Consider the following 21368-nt stretch of genomic DNA (forward strand, 5'->3'; position numbering starts at 1 on the left):
AAGACTACAGTATGAATGTGAGGGTTGAATATTCTATCCTGTTACAGATTATGATAAAATCTCTGGTTGAAAAGGGGACAGACATGTCAAACATTGGGAACACTCATTACCCTTGTTACTGGATTTTTTTTACAGCTTTAACACACTTAAATACATTGTTAATATCTGAGATTCAAATATTTGATAATTTGAATGCACACTTTTTTGCAGGTTGTAAGATATTGAGATTTAAGATTTGTCTTTGACCTTCCTGCAGTTTTTGAAAAGGAATCAGATTAAAATCTAACAAAATTGTTCAATAAATATAGATTATACATTCTGCATAAACATACCAGTGCATGATCAATTGACTTCAATCACATCTCAAAAGTAATATAGTAAAAAAAAAATCAATTTGGTTTAAAGATTTTAATGCATTATTTAGTTATAAAAATAGGAATGTTTTGCAAGCACCTAGTGCTTGCCAGGGTATTTCAATAATTTGTATGAACTGAAACAAGTTATAATCACAAGAAACACATGCAATAATTATGTGATAGAAAACTTTTGCTATGTCTTGGCATAATAAATTAATAAACTAATTAGGATTATGTAGAAATATGTAAATATATCTCCATTAATTTTGTAAGTGCAAACCAATAGGGTCATCTATTTCGTTAATAAAAAATATAAGGTTAGAACCAATGCATTAGTTTGGTAAGATTACAGATTTGAAAGTTTGAAACCGTTGAAGAGAGGATTGGAACATTATACCAATTCAAAACTTAGTATTCACTCATCTGTTTGTCAAAACTCTAACAAATATTATTATTATCCAATGGTTGTTTGTTATTCTTATTCTGTCGGGAGATATTCATCCAAATCCTGGTCCGTTGACTCCTAATTCGTCAACCTCATCTCTATCCACTTCATCGTCTATGTCTCAGGACTTCACAGGACTAATGTCATCAAATTCTTGTTTATCTGTCATTCACTACAATGTACAAAGTCTGTTGAACAAAATAGACGTTCTTACCACTGAATTTAGTATGTTTGATATTCTTGCCTTTTCAGAAACATGGCTTAATCCAAATATCTCTGATTCGGATGTCTCGATACCATGCTTTCACACTCCTGAAAGAAAGGATAGGATTGATGACCGTCACGGTGGAGTAATCTTATACATCAAAGATTCGCTTTTCTACAAACGCCGTTTGGATCTCGAACCAAGAAATATTGAATGTCTATGGGTTGAGATTATATTTTCCCAAACAAAACATATTCTGTTCGGTGTCTTCTATCGACCCCCCAATGCCGATGCACTTTACACAACTTTTATCGAGGATTCTCTTAACATGGCATTAGACACAAATATAACAGACATCATCGTCACTGGAGACTTTAATTTCAATCCATTAAATTCTACTCTGTCACGTAAACTTCTTTCTTTATGTCAACAATTTCACCTTGAACAGCTAATTAATGAACCTACTCATTTCACCGAAACATCAGCCTCGGTCTTAGACCTTTTTCTTGTATCCTGTAGTCATCGAGTTATTACTTCCGGTGTTGCAGAACCAGTCCTAGACCAGAACATACGCTATCATTGTCCTATTTTTGCTATCTTTTCATTTTCTAGACCAAAATTAAGCATTTTCAAACGTTTTGTATGGTTGTATGATCGAGGCGATTACAACACCCTTAAACATCACATTATGCAAACAGACTGGGAACAATATAGTGACAATGATATAAATATGTACACAACAACAATAACCAATAAGATTCTTGAATTCTCAAAGCAGTGTATTCCTACAAGAACAATAACAGTTAAACCAAATGATGCAGTGTGGATCACGTCACAAATTAAACAACTTATTCGTAAACGTAAGAAACTTTACCACAGAGCAAAACGAACCCAAAATCCTATTCACTGGCACAAATTTAAACAACTTCGTAACAGAATTGTTTCACTTATTCATACTGCCAAGAGAAACCATATAAAGAAACTGGCAGATTCACTCACATCTGAAAACACTATACAAAAAGACTGGTGGAGAGTCATCAAATCATTTATATCTCCGACTGAAAAACAAATCATTCCCGCACTGACATGTCCAGACTCTAACAGACTAATATTTGACAATAAATCAAAATCCGATATATTAAATAATTTTTTTTGCAGTCAGTCTTCTCTTGACAATTCTAATAAAGAAACTCCAGAAGATTTCTACGTACAGCCTGTTCGCACACTCACTTCAATCACGGTTACACCTCAAGATGTTGAGGATGCTATCAATACTCTAAATATTAATAAAGCGTCAGGGCCTGATGAAATTAGTAATCGGATATTGTGTGAAACAGCTTCCGTAATTAAATATCCACTTTGCTCCCTGTTCAACCATTCACTTCGCTGCTGCAAAGTCCCACAATCTTGGAAAGATGCTAATGTTTGTCCAATTTTTAAGAAAGGTGACCCTTCTCTGCCAAACAACTATCGTCCTATATCACTTCTTTGTTGTATGGAAAAGGTCTTTGAACGTATTTTGTTTAAATATATCTTTAACTTTTTTCATGAAAATGACTTTATATCTCCCCTTCAATCTGGTTTCAAACCCGGTGATTCAACTGTGAATCAACTAACTTTTCTTTACAATTCTTTTTGTAAAGCACTTGATGACGGTCTAGAGATACGAGTTGTGTTCTTCGACATAAGCAAGGCTTTCGATAAAGTGTGGCACAAAGGTCTCCTGCTTAAGTTACAAGGAGCTGGTATTCAAGGACCTCTTCTTGATTGGTTTTCAAACTATCTGTCAAATAGACGTCAATCTGTGGTTCTTCCTGGTGCTAAATCTGATTGGTCTTCTATCAAAGCAGGTGTCCCTCAAGGTTCGATTTTGGGTCCACTTCTTTTTTTTAGTTTATATAAATGATATTGTTGTAGATCTAAGGTCTTGTGTAAATCTTTTCGCTGACGATACCAGCCTTTATTTAATCGTCGATCATCCAATACATGCAGCTGAGACTCTTCAAAGTGATATAAACAAAATTTCTCTATGGGCTGATAAATGGCTGGTCCAGTTCAATCCTTCTAAATCTGAAACCATGACAATCACACGTAAAACATCTAAACCTTTTCATCCACATCTTTCTATGCAAAACGAAATAATATCTGCAGTTACTTCTCATAAACACCTTGGTTTACATTTTTCTGATAATGGTTCTTGGCATACTCATATTAACTACATTAAGGAAAGAGCTTGGAAACGTTTACATATTATGCGTAGACTTAAATTTCAACTTGATCGTAGATCTTTAGAAATTCTCTATCTGTCATACATCAGACCTATTTTAGAATACGCCGATACTGTCTTTATAAATTGTACTCAATATGAAAAAAATGAACTTGATAAAATCCAATACGAAGCTTCTCGAATTGTCTCTGGTGCCAGTAAACTTGTTTCTTTGCATGAGCTCAAACGAGAAGTTCCTTGGGAATCTTTAGAGTCTAGACGAAGGAAACACAAACTCATACTTCTTTACAAAATGAAAAATGGACTCTCCCCAAACTACCTTTCATCTCTTGTTCCCCCTTCAGTAGGTGAGACATCAAGATACAATCTTCGCAACTCAAACGATTTTAACGGTATACGAACAAGAACTTCTCTGTATTATAATGCTTTTCTTCCTTCTGCTCTAAGAGACTGGAACGACCTCTCTGCTGAATTACAAAATGCACCTTCACTATCATCCTTTAAGAGTCTTCTGAATAGTGACCTATCTAAATGTCCAAAATATTTTTATACAGGTATCAGAAAATGGCAAATATACCATGCACGCCTACGAACTGAGTGTAGTCCTCTCAACTATCACTTATTCAGAAAAAATATAACAAATTCACCACTGTGTCAATGCGGTCTTCCAGAAACAAATCACCACTTTTTCTTTGAATGTCAACAATACAATAATATCCGAAATATCCTCTTTCACACTTTATCGGCTTATTGTTATGTTACTCTCCCCATATTACTGAGAGGTGATAACAACCTAAGTGACGCCATAAACACCAGTATATTCCAGGAAGTTCAAATATATATCCGAGATAGCAAACGTTTTCCATAGTCCTTTGCAAACTCTGCTCACTCCGTTGACATACCGAATAGATTCTATAATAATATCTTTTCCTTAATATAATGTATTTGCACCATTTTTACTGAATCAATCTCATCTTTTTCTGACCATCAATCTAAATATGTTTTTGTGTGTCATTTCACTAGGTCACAGTATTAGCATTTCATGTTGATTTTAAAACATATTATAGCATGATTTCCTATCTAACTTATTTCAACTACTTATTTTTTTTTACTTTTAGCTCTGAATAGAAACTTTTGCCGTCCTCGTCTTTCTTCATTCATCATCAATAAAATGTTTCATGATATACTATTTCGAACATGTAATTTACCGCCGAATTTACAGTAATGAATTATATGTTAGGAAAAGACCTCTATAAGCATTGTATGCTTTCGGATCTAATCCTTTTTCAGCATTGTTTATGTAACTTATGATTGTATGTAATAATTGTTTGTGTGAAAATGTTTGAAATAAAATATGTTTAAACTAAACTAACTGTAACCCTCTCCAGACAGCCAAAGAAGGGCGGGGCTAGCAGGGGAAGTGAGCAAAGTTTTTTTTATCTCCAGACAGCCAGGGAAGGGCGGGGTTAGCAGAGTTTTTATCTTCTGTCTGTCTGTGGACTATGTGGTTAATGGTGTGGACCAACATGTCCAACATTCAGTACATCGCCTTTTATTGGAGAATTTGACTGAACCGAAGAACCAGGCCTATACTTGGGGAATAAAAATCCAAAGTTGAAAGTCCCTGCTTTTGTCCAGGGTTAGGATGTCTCTGTATTCAATTGAATGGTGCATTTCATAGACATGTTGCACCCATATAACCGTGCAAGACATTGTGTAACAATAATTGAAGTATGTAAAATTAATTGATTTGTGCAGCATAAATAGAAGTTAGTTTATAAAAGTAATGAGGGTAATTAGATTCAGCAGAAATGTTACTTGTTACCTTGCCCTTTTTAAAGTTGTTATCTTGTTTCATATTATCAGTTTAAAACATGCATGGCATGACTCTGCATTTTGTATTGATTTAGGAGATACAATGTATTGAATAGAAGTTGTGACAAAAAAGAAACCCCAAACCATTATACTGTTACCCATTATAAAGAATGATTTTGAATTAGAGTAGCGAAAAAAGTTGACAGTAATTGACATAGTGAACGACTGTTTAAAGATATGCAATTTGAGGTATGAGGCATTAAAAAGCATTAGAAGTAAAAAATCTTGAACATGTTACTATATTGTATACTGGTATATTTCTCTGCTATAAATGCATGATATGTAGCGGTCAATATTATAATTTGAAATTTAGCTGACTAAGTAAAATACAAACTCTTTATCTTGACTCTTCAACTTTTTGCTCTTTGGAGAAGCTGTAGCATCAAATTCCTTGTTGATATGGTGATATTGTGTGTTATACAACATAATGGGTGTTCCATTGTGACAAGGTATGCAACAAGATGGAGGATGACTACAACATAATGTATCTTTGTGCTAATAAAAATGTCAATAAATCACATTAACATGCTTAATGTATTTGTTTATACTTAATGATTATTATAATTTGCTTCTAGGAAACCTTTTATTTGATGCATTGTTATTAAAATAATTCTGCAACATCATTTGAAAGTAGAATCAGTCTGTACATACTTTACAGACATTTGCTGCTATAAATGTTTGATTTATATAAATGTTGAGTTTGACAAAGGAATTCCTTTGTTAGTTAAAAGAACCTTGCTGCTGACACATTCTAAATGATTGTGACAAAGCTAAGGTATTAGATGTATAAATAACACTTTTAGTTTTCGTATAATATAGTTTCCCCCTAGGCGGGCGGGTAGGCTGCTATGCATCCAATTTTTTTCCAGAGCATATCTCCTACATGCATAGAGGAATTTTAATGAAACTTCATAGAAGTGTTAAGCACTATGAGAAGCCATGTCTCGTGCATGAACCAGGTCTCTAGGTCAAAGGTCAAGATCACATTTATAGGTCATTGAAAAAGCTTGTCCAGAGCAAAACTTCTACATGCGTAAAGGGATTTCAATATAATTAGGCACAAATGTTCACCATGGTGAGGTGGAGTGTTGCATGTAATATTTAGATTGTTGCATTCAAGGTCAAGGTCCCACATAGAGGTCAAAGTTCAGAAAAAAATATGAAAATGTGTATATGGACCATTTTGTAATTATTTATTGAGGGATTGAAACACAAATAGTCATTATCATGACTACTGGTGTGAAACATGTTATTTAGGTTAATATATGCAAGCTCAAGGTCACTTAAGATGATAGTCAAGGTCACTTAAGATGATAAAATATAGAGATTTTGTCCAGAGCATATCTCCTACACATATGCACCTTCATACAAATGTTCACCACTATGAGAAGCAGTGTCATGTGCATGAACCAGGTCTCTAGGTCAAAGATCAAGGTCACACTAAAAGGTCATTGTAAAACGCTTGTCCGGAGCAAAACTTCTACAGGCATAGAGGGATTTCAATATAACTTGGCACAAATGTTCACCATTGTGAGGAGGAATGTCCCGAGCAAAGTTTATGTCCCTGTGGCCAAGGTCTAGGTCACACATAGGGGTCAAAGTTCAGATGAAAATATGAAAATGTATATTTGGACCATTTAGTAATCATTTATTGAGGGATTGAAGCACAAATGGTCATTATCATAACTACTGGTGTGAATCATGTAATTTAGATTAATATATACAAGGTCAATGCCACTTAAGATGATAAAATATAGAAATTTTGTCCAGAGCATATTTCCCCCATGCATAAAGGGATTCTAATAAAGCTTCATTAAAATTTCACCACTATGAGAAGCAGTGTCAAGTGCATGAACCAGGTCTCTTGGTTAAAGGTTAAGGTCACACTTAGAGGTCATTGAAAATGCTTGTTTGAAGCTGAACTTCTACATCCATCAGGGGATTTTAATGAACTTTGGCACAAATGTTTACCATTGTAAGGCTTATTGTGCATATTATCCAGGTCCCTACTACCAAAGTCAAGGTCACATAGAGAGGTCAAGGTTTGTGAACGGGGATCATTTAGTCATCATTTATTGATGGATTGTAAGACAAATGATAACTATCATGACTTCAAGAGTGACACATGTAATTAAGGTCAATATTTGCAAGGTCAAGATCACTAGAGATGATAAAATATCAAGATATTTTCCGGATATTGCCCAAAGCATATCTCCTATATGCATATCTATAATACCCACATCTCTGTCAAAAGCTTTTGTGACAGGCGTATATTGCAACAATGTTGGCCTTGTTAAAAAGGCAATTCAAACTTTATTTTAATAAACTGTACTCTGGACATAAAATTACAAAAAATTACAAAAGTTTACCATCTTGTTTGAAAAATATTGACAATTGAAGTATAACTCTTGTATCAGTTTTATACAACAACAACAACAACAACAACAACAACAACCACAAAGAATACATGTATGTTTTCATTATCTGAAGAAAAGTTTTGCTAGTTTCATATTTTTCTTAGTTGAAAAGTAAAAAGGCATCATATCACTGTTAAGCCTTTTTAAAAAACAGCATCCAGAGAGCTATTAATGCATCAGTGACATTTGTTTTAAAAAATAGAAGATAGGGGAACAAATCGTCTATTTTACTAAATTAAAAAGTAGAGAACGGACTGGTAGATTAGAGCACAGGTGGCAATATCAGTGTTTAAACCCCACCCTGTCCCTGGACCCCGCTACCACCCTGAAAAATATTATTCACTACTAAGGCTTAATTAATACAAAACCACTGATAAAATGATAAAAAAACATTTTTTCCACTATCAAAATTATAGTAATAGAAAGGTGGAAAGCCTACTATATGTTCATTTGCCAAACAATGTGGAACATGGGAAAGTGACATTTTTGTGACTCAGGGGCATTCCGGCGGCATAGTGCCACATCATGCATTAACATCAATAAACAGAATAGAATTCCACAAATTACCTAAATCAAGTCCAACGGATATCAAAATTCTGTCGACTTTTTTCTGTTTCACAGTATTTTCATACTCCCGCACAACAAAGTTGTAAGGGGGGTATACTGGAATAAGCTTGTCTGGCTGTCCGGCCGTCTGGCGTCCGTCAGTTTTTTTCTTGTCCGCCCAATAACTTAAGAACCCTTTGACCCACAGTCTTCATATTTGGCATGGAGGTTAGTCACGATCAGTAGATGACCCCTATTGATTTTGAGGTAGCCAGGTCAAAGGTCAAGGTCACAGGGGCCTTGACTTCAAAAAGCTTGTCCGCCCAATAACTTAAGAATCCTATGACCCATAGTCTTCATATTTGGCATTGAGGTTAGTCACGATTAGTTGATGACCCCTATTGATTTTGAGGTCACCAGGTCAAAAGTCACAGGGGCCTTGACTTCAAAAAGCTTGTCCGCCCAATAACTTTAGAATCCTTTGACCCACAGTCTTCAGACTTGGCATGGGGGTTAGTCATGATTAGTACATGACCCACATTGATTTTGAGGTCACCAGGTCAAAGGTCAAGGTCACAGGGGCCTTGACTTCAAAAAGCTTGTCCGACCAATAACTTAAGAATCCTATGATGCACAGTCTTCATATTTGGCATGGAGGTAAGTCACAATTAGAAGATGACCCCTATTTATTTTGAGGTCACCAGGTCAAATGTCAAGGTCACAGGGGCCTTGACTTCAAAAAGCTTGTCCGCCCAATAACTTAAGAATCCTTTGACCCACAGTCTTCATATTTGGCATGGAGGTTAGTCATGATTAGTACATGACCCCTATTGATTTTGAGGTCACCAGGTCAAAGGTCAAGGTCACAGGGGCCTTGACTTCAAAAAGCTTGTCCGCCCAATAACTTAAAAATCCTATGACCCACAGTCTTCATATTTGGCATGGAGGTTAGTTATGATTAGTACATGACCCCTATTGATTTTGATGTCACCAGGTCAAAGGTCAAGGTCACAGTTTGTTTGTTTGTTTCATTTTACGCCATTTTCCAACAGTATTTCAGTCATATAGGCGGGTAGTTTCCTAACCATCGTTCCTGGAGAGTTACACCAGTACTAGACTACCTTCCTCCGCGCTAAACTACCAAAGCATCTCCCGGGGATCGAACCCACGCCAGAGAGGTTACTGGATTAGAAGTCATCGACTCTAACCCCTCGACCACGGAGGCGGTATCCAAGGTCACAGGGGCCTTGACTTCAGGTCACAGGGGCTTTGACTTCAAAAACTTTGTCTGTCCAATAACTTAAGAATCCTATGACCCACAGTCTTCATATTTGGCATGGAGGTTAGTCATGATTAGTAGATGACCCCTATTGATTTTGAGGTCACCAGGTCAAAGGTCAAGGTCACAGGGGCCTTGACTTCAAAAAGCTTGTCCGCCCAATAACTTAAGAATCCTTTGACCCACAGTCTTCATATTTGGCATGGAGGTTAGTCACGATTAGTAGATGACCCCTATTGATTTTGAGGTCACCAGGTCAAAGGTCAAGGTCACAGGGGCCTTGACTTCAAAAAGCTTGTCCGCCCAATAACTTAAGAATCCTTTGACCCACAGTCTACATATTTGGCATGGAGGTTTATCATGACCATTAGGTGACCCCTATTGATTTTGAAGTCACTGGGTCAAAGGTCAAGGTCACAGGGGCCTTGACTAAAAAAGCTTGTCCGCTCAATTGCTTAAGAAGGCTATGGTCAACAGTCTTCATATTTGGTATTGAGGTTGTTTATGACTAGTAGATGACTCCTTTTGATTTTTAGGTGACTGTGTCAAAGGTCAAGGTCACATGGATTTTACTATAATAAGCTTGTCTGCTCAAATGCTTAAGAATGCCTGTCCGCAGTGTATTGATTTTGACATTTTCACATTTGAAGCATGTAGAATACATAACTTAGCAATGCACTGGCTTAGTAACCTCAGATTTTGCAGGGAGGTTGTCCTTGGGCTCTAAATGGCCACTGTTGATTCTGACAAAGTGGTAGGCGGGGGTATTCACGCCATGACAGTGGCAGTTCTAGTTGAACTTGTAGTAATTTTCAAGTCTGATACTTGCGGTGTATATGAGATCTGATTGGATGTCCAATATGGCTCGTTCAATCAGATCGCGTATTACAACGCAGGTATCAGAATCCAAAATGGCTACGACAAATGGCCACTGCCATCTGTGGATTAGAGGTATCAAATGGTTTCCTTATTGTTTATGCATTTAATCATCGACAAAATTCATTTTCTACCTCAATTCTTTTGATTTGACAATTTTATGAAAGGATTTATCTAAAATAACATATTTAACTTTAAGACAAGCTGAAGGCCGCTTTAAGGATATGTCATAATAGGCAGGTTGTGGGGGTAGTGTGAATATTTCATGTTCTGCTTTCTGTAATGATTTTGATTGGTATGTTATCTAGGAATGTAGAGTTATCTCTCTTGTCACACTCTCCTTTCACCAGTGAGATAAGAATGAGATAAAGGTGGCAACAGTTACATCACTCTGTAAATACTCATTATTGATACTATTAGTAACAAGTGGCAGTAGTAAAACATGAAATATGTAAACTGATAAACCTTGATTATCATACTAATAATACATACAGATTGTAGTAAATCACCAAATGAATACACTAAGTACTGGTGCTGAACAGTTGTAAGTTGTCAAATAATGAAAAGAAGTTTTGTCAACCTCATTGTGAAGATATTGAGTTATATCATAGGTGTTATTTGCCTGACAAAGTTACATAAAAACACAATACAACTGATGCAGCAACAATAACAATAATAATAAAGATAATAACAATAACAACATGACAACAATGCTCATCAGATAATAACAATAATAATAATGATGGTAAAGTAATAATAATGATGATGATGATGATGATGATGGTGATGATGATGATGATGATGATGATGATGATGATGATGATGATGATGATGACGATGATGATAATAATAATGATACAACAACAACAACAACAGCAATAATAATAATAATAAAAATAAAATAATGATAACAACAACAACAACAATTACAACAATAATTATAATAATAATGATAATAATAATAATAACAACAAGACCAATGATAATGATAACAACAACAGTAATAATAATAATAACAACAACAACACAAGTATCATTGGGTGTTTCCAGTGCATCCAGTTTGAAGAAGGTAACATACATTATTACCATAAGATAAGAGGTTTGTTGGTCACATGTTTGTATCATGTAATGATACAGGTGAAACAGACACCTTTACAATACTACAAAAGAATTAAAATTTGGTAAACATGGCTATTTATCATTTTGTAAATTCCTTTGCTACTTGACAGGGGGATATTTTAAAGGCTCTTTAATTATATCCATATTAAACCTGAATTACACCAGTTTACCTTTTAATATTTAATGCCTGCATTTGTATAAACTAACATGGATCAGGATGAAAACTGCATATTTTAGTCAAGTCATTGTACTGAAAATATGTTTGAACATTTTCACATGTAATGGTTCGACTTCATGGAAATTATTTTGTTAAATTGCATTTCTATTTATGAATTTTTGCTAGGTTGTTAGGCATTTTTTTAGTTGTAATCTTTATTAAGTTGACAAAAAAATTCCAAAGTTATGTAAACTACTTCATATGTTTTAGAAAAGTTTGGTTCTTAAATGTTGAACAATTTAATTTATTGCTAAAAGGTGTAAGTAAATAATTCAATAAACAGTTTGTGGGAAGATTTATGTTAACGAGAAACAGAAAATAAAAGTTTCTCTAGCTCATCTGAGTATATATATATATTAGAGGTTTTGCCTCATTTTAACTATGATTTTTTGTTTGTTATAATTTGTTACTAATGATAATAATAAAAAAAACTTTTTTAATAGAAAATCATTAAAAATATCGAAGATATTGTTTTCATTCGTGGCATACTTGGCAATGGGATCCAAACCTAAAGTACATGACTTGTATAACCAGTACAGTAGATCTTAGCTTCTTATAATTGATATTATTTGTTAGTTTGATTGATAGCGTTTGACGTCACACCAACAGGTAGTATAGGTAATATGGTGACATTTCAGCTTTACTGGTGGAGGAAGACTTCAGATGCCCTTCCTTGCATTATTTTAGGCACAAACGGGCACCTGAGCTGGATAGCTTCCTCACATTAAAGAATCCAAAGTCCGTGTAGGGATTCGAACCCATAGCGGTGAGGAGTCAAAGGCCTTTAAACCACTCGGCCACAGATGCCCCTGATATAATGTCCAGTTAAGTTAGCCTGCAGATTATTAGTAACATATTTCAGTAAATCTTCGTTCCCTTGTTATATATGAAACTATTAGCCAATAAGTAAATTTGTTACTGAATTTTAACATAAAAGTGTTAGAAATAATTTTAAGAGGTATTTGCATTATATAATAAAATTTCAACAAAGGATAAGAAAATCTACATTTAAATAACTTAATCTTATCATTTCTGTTTGCTTTGGTCACTTTATGTCAATATTGAACCAGGTCAAAGTTGGCTTTCAGTAAAGTTTTAGTTAAGTTCAAGCATTGGTATTGTACTATGTGTATGAAAGTTGTTTTTAATGGTGGGTGGTATGGGTTGGTATGCAGATGGAATCATAGGGAATGTGAATATTGAAAGCATTAAGTGTCCTTTTATTCTGCTACTGTCTATATTATCAGCTGGATAAAGCCTTGCTAGATAAACTTATATGTCTCCAGTCATGGTTAGTCTTTGGAGACAGTACATGGTTAGCAGCAAAACAAAACTTCATATAGATGCTGTTTTATTGGAGAAAAAGTAAGAATGAAATCATTAAAATGATCTAAAAACATGTTTAAACTAGATAAAAGCAGGATAAATCAAATACATCGCTAAACTTGCCATTGAAGAGACACGTTCTTGCTCACTGGATAAATCTTCTACATTCCGGATAAACCTATATTGTAGTAATTCCGGATAAACCTACATTCTGGATAAACCTTCTACATTCCGACATCAACCTCATAGTCTCAATATTTGGTCTAGGCAGTATTCCACAGCTTGTATTATATTCATTTTGTTTGGGTCATGTCTTGAAGTATTCTTTCTTCTGTAAATTGATGACGCAAGATTATATACAATTTTGATTAATGCCTGTCACTTACTAGTATTACATTTGTGCCAGGCACTTATTGTAATTAATCAGTTTTAAAATGCTGAACAAGAAATTTCAGATACAATAATGGTACTATTATTATTGATTTCTATATGAATTCCAATGTTTGAACATGTCCAAGGACAAATTAGCCTTTTCATCATTTTATAATTTGAATATCTCAACAAATTGATTAATGAAAAATATATGATAAGATCGAAAATTTGAATTTGAGCACAATTTGTTGAGGGTTATATCATTTTGTCAGTCATATAAAATCTGAGGTAATGACTAAATTCTATATAGAATGTCATTTATGTCAATATTATCATCATCTCTTTCATAGATTTGTGGAAGAAAGATAGTGAAGTCATTTGACTTTTGTAGTGTATTGAATAGAATCTATTTTATATGTGTCATTCTTTTGTGACAAAGAGACTTGAAATTAATCGTTATTTAAACTTGAATTATCTCTTTGTGATGAATGCAAAATTATTATTGTGAATGGTTGAAAAATTTGTATTCATTTAAAAAAAATGAGGAAATTTACATTCAAACACAGAATAACGGCAGGCAGCAAGGCCAAATTTTTAGGGGAAAATCACTTCTTCTCCAGCTTACATTAAGGTAGTCATACTGTAATGCTTTCTGCCAAAAGACTCTAACATCGGCCATTAGTGTACCATATCAGTTATTTCTGGAATCAAAATCTGCGGCATAGGATTATTTACAATCACTCATCCTTTATTGCTATGTTCTAAATTTCAGCTAAAAACGGTCAAAAATTATTGAATAATGATGATAGTGAAAAATAATGTTCTGGAAATGACCAATTTATTACAATAATTATGCTGATGTTAGAAATTTTTGGCGGGAAAGCATTACAGTAAGACTACCATAAGGAGAAGTCTTATAGAGAAGTGAAGCTAACTTGCAGAAAGTTGGCTATAGCCCACCTATGAATGCAAGAAGAAAGGTCTTGTCAAAAAAGACCAAATATAAAAATATGTTAGTCTCTACTTACTGAAAAAAAATGTCAGAACCGAAAAATCTGTTATTCAGTTTTAGGCAGGATAATCAACTGAAGGAATAATAAGAGAATAAGAAGTAAAGTGGTGTTTTAAGTAAAAGTAACATTTTAAAAAAATGCCTCCGTAGTTGAGGGGTTAGAGTCGATGACTTCTATTCCAGTTACCTCTCTGGCTGGAATTGATCCCCGGGAGATGGTTTGGTAGTTTAGTGCGGAGGAAGGTAGTCTAGTACTGGTGTAACTCTCCAGGAACGATGGTTAGGAAACTACTCGCCTATATGACTGAAATACTGTTGGAAAAAGGCGTAAAATGAAACAAACAAACAAACATTTAAAATAAGTTCAAGATAGTTTCTGTTGATTGAAATCCTCTTTGATACCCCACAAAGATGGAATATAGTGAGTTTTACATTTGCCCATCAGTCTGTTTGCTTGCTGTTTGTCCAGGCTATTACTTTGTTATTCAGATGGATTTTTAAATGATTTTGTACAAATGTCTAACACATTGAGACAATATGTTGCTTGCAAGACCAAGGTTTATAGGTCAAAGGCCAATGTCACACTTTACTTGAAAAGAAATATTTCATTAAAGTGCAATTAGATGTTTATGTCTGTACATCCACTGTAATATGTGAATGGCAGAAATGTGTGGCATATTAAGACAACATGTAGCAAGAAGGAATTAGGTCTCCAGCTCAAAGGTCAAGGTCAAAAGTCATGATTGTGAACAGATGGTCATATTTTGTATATAACTTTGTTATAGATGGATTTCGAAATACACAGCTTATATTAAGACAACACAATCATGTAGTGAACAAGAGTGACTTTAGAAGACCAAAGGTCATGGTCATACTTAAGGTCGAGGTCATACTTAATAAAAATATCAGTGTATTAATGATGGTGGTCAGTCATTAATTCTGTTGTGGATGGATTTTAAACTAACTAGGCATAATCTTGAAGAAGATTTGTCATGAGCAAACATCAGGTCTTTGGAAAGTTGAAGGTTATACTTGGATATGCCATTGATCTGTGTCATTAACTCATCGATTCTTTTTGAAATTGTCAGGCACAGTGATAATAAAAGAATGTGGTCGATAATGTTTCTTTATTCTTTAACACTCTTTTTATAGTAAACATGCCTTTTTTTAAGTCAAACGTGATGTTTTCATAACTGGACCCCACTTTCAGGGTATTTTTCTGTTTCCATTGACAAGTCATGTTGTAGAATTTAGTAATGTGTGATAGTCTAGTCATCAGTCCATATGGTAAGATAAAAAAAATTTCAGTAGTCATTTTAAGTTTAATGATCAATCTTTGCAAAGATCAGAAACTTTAGATGGCTTAGTTGCTAAAATCTCCCATTTGTGAAAGCCCAGGACACTTCAGTAAATTGTAATGTTGAAGCAAGGATTTGCATTTTTTATCAGAAAAAAATTGTAATAGTACCAATGAATATTAATGATTTGAAGTGTTTTTGTTATTAAGTTTTCTAGTTTAAGCCAGTAAAAGTGTTTGATTAGCCATTGAATTCAATTTCATAATAGACAAAGATGATCCAAAAGACCACAGTCAGGTTGACAATTATATTATTGTTTATATTTTAGTTTTATATTAAACTATTCTGAAGGACATATTGTCACTTTTCTACTTCAATACTGTTTGCCTAGTCCTTCATGTGTTATTCAAGGTCATACCAAAATGAAAGCTGCCTTTATCATAACAATCAGCCAGAGGTCCTGTTACCTATAGCAGGTTTTACTGATACCATTTTATGAAATATGAAAAGTTATATGTTAAGTCGATGCACTGATACAGTGATGCATTACAGGTAAATAACAACAAAAATACAGTATATACAGTATGTGCAGTGAATTCTAAATATGATTAATTATGGTTGCATGAACAGATAATGACAATCAAACCTTGTTCACGTACATTTCTGTATGACACATAATAAAAACTTGATATTATTTCCTTTAATTGCCAAAAAGGATTGCTTCAAAGAAAGAAGAAGTTTGATGTTTCAAAATTTATAAACTTGCCACATATCAGTTAAAGTTATTTTTCAGTCAATACAAAGTTTTCTTTTTTCTTGAAATCAGACTTGGGAAGTTAATAATCACTTGTCAAATATGAATGTAGTATGTTACCCATAAGCAAATGCCATGTCAATGGGTGAGCAGCCTGATGTAGGTTTTGTTAACTAAAAGATGTAGGACGGAACCAAACTGACTAAGTTGCTGATGTCTATACATTTTCAAAGTTTGATATTGTCTATAAGCCATGACTGATACCATGTAGACAGCTATAGCTAGTTTAATATTGTCATTGAGCTATGGCTGTCTGCATGTTTTCAGGAAGCTATTTCTACCTTTAAATTGTCACCTTTATATTATCAGTGAGCTATGACTATCAACATGTTGTCAGTGAGCAATAGCTGTCAACGAGCTATAGCTGCTTACATATTGTCAATGAGCTCTGGCTACCTTTCTGGTGTCAGTGAGCTCTGGCTACCTTTATGTTATCAGTGTGCTCTGGCTACCTTTATGTTGTCAGTGAGCTCTGGCTACCTTTATGCTGTCAGTGGAGCTCTGGCTACCTTTTCTGTTGTCAGTGAGCTCTGGCTACCTTTAATGTTGTCAGTGAGCTCTGGCTACCTTTCTGTTGTCAGTGAGCTCTGGCTACCTTTATGTTGTCAGTGAGCTCTGGCTACCTTTATGTTGTCAGTGAGCTCTGGCTACCTTATATGTTGTCAGTGAGCTCTGGCTACCTTTCCTGTTCTCAGTGAGCTCTGGCTACAATTATGTTTGTCAGTGAGCTCTGGCTACCTTTATGTTGTCAGTGAGCACGCTCTGGCTACCTTTATTTGTCAGTGAGCTCTGGCTACCTTTATGTTATCCAGTGAGCTCAGGCTACCTTTCTGTTGTCAGTGAGCTCTGGCTACCTTTATGTTGTCAGTGAGCTCTGGCTACCTTTCTGTTGTCAGTGAGCTCTGGCTACCTTATGTTGTCAGGAGCTCTGGCTACCTTTATGTTGTCAGTGAGCTCTGGCTACCTTTATGTTGTCAGTGAGCTCTGGCTACCTTTATGTTGTCAGTAAGCTCTGGCTACCTTTCTGTTGTCAGTTAGCTCTGGCTACCTTCTGGTGTCAGTGAGTTCTGGCTACCTTTATGTTGTCAGTAAGCTCTGGCTACCTTTATGTTGTCAGTGAGCTCTGGCTACCTTTATGTTATCAGTGAGCTCTGGCTACCTTTCTGTTCTCAGTGAGCTCTGGCTACCTTTATGTTGTCAGTGAGCTCCTGGCTACCTTTCTCTTGTCAGTGAGCTCTGGCTACCTTTCTGTTGTCAGTGAGCTCTGGCTACCTTTATGTTGTCAGTGAGCTCTGGCTACCTTTCTGTTGTCAGTGAGCTTCTGGCTACCTTTATGTTGTCAGTGAGCTCTGGCTACCTTTATGTTGTCAGTGAGCTCTGGCTACCTTTATGTTGTCAGTGAGCTCTGGCTACCTTTCTGTTCTCAAGTGAGCTCTGGCTACAATTATGTTGTCAAGTGAGCTCTGGCTACCTTTATGTTGTCAGGTGAGCTCTGGCTACCTTTATGTTGTCAGTGAGCTCTGGCTACCTTTATGTTAATCAGTGAGCTCAGGCTACTACTTTCTGTTGTCAGTGGAGCTCTGGCTACCTTTATGTTGTCAGTGAGCTCTGGCTACCTTTTCTGTTGTCAGTGAGCTCTTGGCTACCTTTATGTTGTCAGTGAGCTCTGGCTACCTTTATGTTGTCAGTGAGCTCTGGCTACCTTTTATGTTGTCAGTGAGCTCTGGCTACCTTTATGTTGTCAGTAAGCTCTGGCTACCTTTCTGTTGTCAGTTAGCTCTGGCTACCTTTCTGGGTGGTCAGTGAGTTCTGGCTACCTTTATGTTGTCAGTAAGCTCTGGCTACCTTTATGTTGTCAGTGAGCTCTGGCTACCTTTATGTTATCAGTGAGCTCTGGCTACCTTTCTGTTCTCAGTGAGCTCTGGCTACCTTTATGTTGTCAGTGAGCTCTGGCTACCTTTCTCTTGTCAGTGAGCTCTGGCTACCTTTCTGTTGTCAGTGAGCTCTGGCCACCTTTATGTTGTCAGTGTGCTCTGGCTACCTTTCTGTTGTCAGTGAGCTCTGGCCACCTTTATGTTGTCAGTGAGCTCTGGCTATCATTATATTTTCAGAGGAGCTATGGCTATCTTCCTGTTGTCAGTAAGCTCAGGCTACCTTTATGTTGTCAGTTAGCTCTGGCTACCTTTATGTTGTTCAGGGAGCTCTGGCTACCTTTTTGTTGTCAGTGAGCTCTGGCTACCTTTTATGTTGTCAGTGAGCTCTGGCTACCTTTATGCTGTCAGTTGAGCTCTGGCTACCTTTCTGTTGTCAGTGAGCTCTGGCTACCTTTATGTTGTCAGTGAGCTCTGGCTACTTTCTGTTGTCAGTGAGCTCTGGCTACCTTTATGTTGTCAGTGAGCTCTGGCTACCCTTTATCGTTGTCAGTGAAGCTCTGGCTACCTTTATGTTATCAGTGAGCTCAGGCTACCTTTCTGTTGTCAGTGAGCTCTGGCTACCTTTATGTTGTCAGTGAGCTCTGGCTACCTTTTCTGTTGTCAGTGTGAGCTCTGGCTACCTTTATGTATTTGTCAGTGAGCTCTGGCTACCCTTTATGTTGTCAGTGAGCTCTGGCTACCTTTATGTTGTCAGTGAGCTCTGGCTACCTTTATGTTGTCAGTAAGCTCTGGCTACCTTTCTGTTGTCAGTTAGCTCTGGCTACCTTTCTGGTGTCAGTGAGTTCTGGCTACCTTTATGTTGTCAGTAAGCTCTGGCTACCTTTATGTTTCAGTGAGCTCTGGCTACCTTTATGTTATCAGTGAGCTCTGGCTACCTTTCTGTTCTCAGTGAGCTCTGGCTACCTTTATGTTGTCAGTGAGCTCTGGCTATCCTTTCTCTTGTCAGTTAGCTCTGGCTACCTTTCTGGTGTCAGTGAGTTCTGGCTACCTTTAGTTGTCAGTTAAGCTCTGGCTACCTTTATGTTGTCAGTGAGCTCTGGCTACCTTTATGTTATCAGTGAGCTCTGGCTACCTTTTCGTTTCTCAGTGAGCTCTGGCTACCTTTATGTTGTCAGTGAGCTCTGGCTACCTTCTTCTTGTCAGTGAGCTCTGGCTACCTTCTGTTGTCAGTGAGCTCTGGCTACCTTTTATCGTTGTCAAGTGAGCTCTGGCTACCTTTCTGTTGTCAGTGCAGCTCTGGCTAAACCTTTAAAATGTGTCAGTGAGCTCTGGCTACCTTTATGTTGTCAGTGAGCTCTGGCTACCTTTATGTTGTCAGTGAGCTCTGGCTACCTTTCTGTTCTCAGTGAGCTCTGGCTACAATTATGTTTGTCAGTGAGCTTCTGGCTACCTTTATGTTGTCAGTGAGCTCTGGCTACCTTTATGTTGTCAGTGAGCTCTGGCTACCTTTATGTTATCAGTGAGCTCAGGCTACCTTTCTGTCTTCGTCAGTGAGCTCTGGCTACCTTTATGTTGTCAGTGAGCTCTGGCTACCTTTCTGTTGTCAGTGAGCTCTGGCTACCTTTATGTTGTCAGTGAGCTCTGGCTACCTTTATGTTTGTCAGTGAGCTCATGGCTACCTTTATGTTGTCAGTGAGCTCTGGCTACCTTTTTATGTTGTCAGTAAGCTCTGGCTACTTTTTCTGTTGGTCAGTTAGCTCTGGCAACCTTTCTGGTGTCAGTGAGTTCTGGCTACCTTTATGTTGTCAGTAAGCTCTGGCTACCTTTATGTTTCAGTGAGCTCTGGCTACCTTTATGTTATCAGTGAGCTCTGGCTACCTTTCTGTTCTCAGTGAGCTCTGGCTACCTTTATGTTGTCAAGTGAGCTCATGGCTACCTTTCTCTTGTCAGTGAGCTCTGGCTACCTTTCTGTTGTAGTGAGCTTTGGCCACCTTTATGTTGTCAGTGTTTGCCTCTGGCTACCTTTCTGTTGTCAGTGAGCTCTGGCCACCTTTATGTTGTCAGTGAGCTCTGGCTATCATTATATTTTCAGAGAGCTATGGCTATCTTTCTGTTGTCAGTAAGCTCAGGCTACCTTTATGTTGTCAGTTAGCTCTGGCTACCTTTATGTTGTCAGGGAGCTCTGGCTACCTTTTTGTTGTCAGTGAGCTCTGGCTACCTTTATGTTGTCAGTAAGCTCTGGCTACCTTTATGTTGTCATTGAGCTATAGCTACTTACATGTTGTCAGTGAACTCTGGCTACCTTCATGTTGTTAGTGAGCTATGGTTGCCAACATAGTGAGCTATGGTTGCCAACATGTTGTCAGTAAGATATACATGTAACTGCTTACATGTTGTCTGTGATCTGTGGAAGCCGTAATAATGTTAGCTGTATCTGTCTATATATTGAGAGGGATATATGACAAGCTATGCACATTATTAGTTAGAGAAGTCATTACCAATGAATCCCTTTATTCTATTTTATATTGGTATAATTTATGATTTATATGTAGAATTTACATTTTTTTTCAGGACAACATAAATGTGTTCCTAATTGCATGTGAGAAGAACTTTGGCCTGAATAAGACTCAATTATTTGACCCCAATGACCTTGAGGACTTGACCAACAGAGCCATTTCTGATGAGTAAGTACAGTACAATTTATTATATGACTTTCACAATAACCAGATAGTTCTTTCTTCCATAAAGTAACTGATGCATGTTTCAAGTTTTATTCATTTGTAAGATACTAAAATTATTGTGTCTCTCTTAAAAACTTGAACATTAAATATCCAATTAGTTACTTCCATTTATAAAAGTGACACAAATAAGGTCAAATTGATTTAGGAGTTTTTCTCCATTTAGAAAACCTGTTAAAATCATTGAAAATTACCATCTTGAAAGAATAATCATATTTTTCTCATAATTACCTTAAATTGCAATTATTCAAAGAAACACAAGCTTTGGTAAAGATAGGGCAGTCATTCAGATTTTCATGTCACTAGGCGTATGGTCAATCTATTTTAACAATCACAATCAGAAAATCACCATTATGACAAGTTACTTCAACC

General features: G+C 36.3%; 1 long non-coding RNA gene across 1 annotated transcript in view; it reads left to right on the forward strand.

Moving 5' to 3' along the window:
• Positions 1 to 20944, forward strand: part of LOC132725178 (uncharacterized) — a 41684-nt gene extending 20740 nt beyond the window's left edge. The window contains exon 3 of the long non-coding RNA XR_009625020.1: positions 20830 to 20944. This is a non-coding gene — a long non-coding RNA (uncharacterized LOC132725178). The remainder of the gene's footprint in view (positions 1 to 20829) is intronic.
• Positions 20945 to 21368: the final 424 nt, after the last annotated feature.

The sequence above is a fragment of the Ruditapes philippinarum genome, unplaced genomic scaffold (assembly GCF_026571515.1).
Source record: "Ruditapes philippinarum isolate M1 unplaced genomic scaffold, ASM2657151v2 ctg6077_1_1_1_1, whole genome shotgun sequence".
NCBI classification, from domain to species: domain Eukaryota; kingdom Metazoa; phylum Mollusca; class Bivalvia; order Venerida; family Veneridae; genus Ruditapes; species Ruditapes philippinarum.